Below are 2,868 nucleotides of genomic sequence, written 5' to 3' on the forward strand. Positions count from 1 at the left end.
TGTTCTTTTCTATAAACTGTATACATAACCTGCAAACTAGGCACAGTTAAGAGATGAATAATTACTGCTAATCAAATGGGATGATCCATGTACTATAATCAAAGCCATGTGAACACATTCTCTCTGGTGTGATTTTGCCTTGTCTGCATTTGAGTGTGTTGGTTCATCACTTGCACAGATTACTCTGCATTTAATCATTTGTGGTGCAACACTGCCACAAAGTACCAGGAATTATTTGACTTTCCATGTTTTGTGACCAGGTCCTTCCTCTGCATCTAAATGCAGGCACCATTGGGCATCTTCAGAGGGGCTATCTTATCACAGCATAGGTCATGCTTAGGGTGTTATCTCTTCTTTTAACCAACTTCTTCAACTTCTAGAAATATGGCAGCAGTTTAATAATTGGCTAGGATAAATTTGTTTTTCCTTCTTCATAATTTCACTGCTCAAAATTAGTTCTTACTGTTGTAATTTAGCAACCTCGGTATATCATTTTTTTTTTCTTTTCTTACTAAGTCAGAACCGTTTGCTTTTCCATCGGCGGCGGCACATTACAGTTATCTTTGCATAGCTGCAGTACCAGTGTGTTAAACAACATTTATCTGTTCACAGAAGCCATGTGGGTTGATTTGAAAGTGACTAATGGATGGATATCATCTACAGTGTGAATCAGTGGACATGTTGCAGGCAGAGTAGGAAGAGACAAGATTTTATCTACTCAGAAGAACACACAGCTTCAAACTTGTACATTATTTCTGAAATTTTCTACATAATACCGGTGGACTATAATTGCCTTTGAGTAATTAAAACAGCTGATAGCATAGCCACAGATAAGAGTAGACTCACGTGCCTCCCCGTCTCTCATCTCTAATGTATATAATTATGCATATATCCAGGACATTGTAAAATTTTTCTATTCAAGACCTCCCTTTCACCCAGTACACAGGTATATTAAAATAGGTACACAGATACAAACATTTGCTGATAATAAATAAGTGTACTTTAAAATTGTCTCCGTTGGAGCTTCTATTGCTGTGATAAATCACCACGACCATTAGTAACTTGGGGAGGAAAGGGTTTCTTTTGCTCACACTGCCATATCACAGCAGTCCATCACTGAAGGAAATCAGGGCAGGAACTCAAGGCAGGAACTGAAGCAGAAGACACGGAGGAACACTGCTTCCTGGCTTGGTCCTCATGACTTGCTCAGGCTGCTTTCTAACGGCACCCAGGATCACCATCCCAGAGGTGGCAGCCAATCACCAGTCAAGAAAATGCTCCACAGGCTTGTCTACAGGTCATTTTGGTGGGGATATTTTTTTCAGTTGAGGTTTCCATACCCAAAATGACTCTAGTTTGTGTTAAGTTTACATAAAACTGGCCATCACAAAGACAATGCTCTTTTATAAAATTTGACCATTTATTAAAGTTGAAAGCAAATTTGTATGCTAATGAGATGGATATACTTGTTAATTTTACATAAAAAATAAATTTTGGCCAAAATATTTGATACTACAAGACATGAAGGATCATTTTTTTTTGTTAATAGTTGGTTGACATTTTTATTTTGTTTATTAATTTATTTGTCAGGGTACATGTGACTATATTTTGTTTTCATTTACTCCCTTTCCATTGCCTGCCCCCATGTCTCCTGCCCCAGCATTTGAAAAATCTCTCCTTCCCTCTCTCCCTGCCTTCACGTTTAAGTTCCTTATGTTTCACTAAACCCTAGGTATTCCATCCCAAACATCAAATGGAGATGCTCTCAGCCCAGTTCTTTTTCTTCTTTGGCAGGGTTTCTCTTCAGTCCTGGCTGTCCTGGAAGTCGCTCTGCAGACCAAGCTGGCCTTGAAGATGCTCAAAGGTCCAGATGCTCTCCGTTCTAACACTGAAGGGAAAGAAAACACGTGGAGCTCTGTTCCTGTGCTCCAGGAATCCGCACGTAACTATCCTCGGAGAGCTGAAGCTTTGCTTAGCTTTGGTCTTAGCTTAATTGGGTAGAATCTGTCACTTGGCTACCTTGCATGCAGAGGAACCTGAGTATTTTAGTATACTTTGCCAGGTTTTGAAGAGGAAGAAAAGTGTTGAGTGCATATCTAGTAGTGTGAATAGACACATTAATTAATTAATTCATTAGCGTTGGGTTGGGATCTGCTCTCCCCCCCCTTCCCGCCCATTTTTTAAAAGCATATTTGTTTCTTGCTACAGGTTGTCCTTTCAAAATACACTTCTTATGCTGTGGAATTAATACTTTCTCATCAAGGAGTGGGGGTGTATGTCTCCTCTCCTGGAATTCGGAGCAGACATAAGGATGACTAGGGCTTGCAACATTTTCTAGAAAGGGTGATGTAGCATTTGCCTAGCTCTGATCTATATGGAGATGTGGTTCTGGAGTTTTGAGTCCCATGTAATAAGTCTGGCTTGCTACAAGTGCCTGTGCTTCAGGCTATGTGGAGGGACCATATAGAAATGGGGAAAGCACGGGCTGAGGAGGTGGATCAATGGTTATGAGCACATACTGCCCCTTCAGAGGACCTGAGTTCTGTTTCCAGCTATTGCATCAGGTGGTTCATAACTGCTTGTATCTCTAACTCCAGACCTCTGTGGGTACCTCTGTGGGTACCTGGACTCATATACACATAATTAGGTATAATAAATGCATCTTTAAAATATTTACACAATTAAAGAAAGTTTCCATTTGTTCAGGCTTTCAGTTCTTCTAGCTTCCCCAAGCCAAGTATAAGAAATACACGTGGAAAAGCACTGGAGATTTCTCTGAGGCAGGGTGGAAAGAGGGGGAACTATGGCAGTAAGGTGAGAAAAGGCTGGGTGAGGGTCTTGATCCACTTTACTGTTGAGAAAGGCAGA

This window comes from Mus caroli, unplaced genomic scaffold (genome assembly GCF_978045245.1).
Source record: "Mus caroli unplaced genomic scaffold, Mus_caroli_1 scaffold_12, whole genome shotgun sequence".
In the NCBI taxonomy this organism is placed as follows: domain Eukaryota; kingdom Metazoa; phylum Chordata; class Mammalia; order Rodentia; family Muridae; genus Mus; species Mus caroli.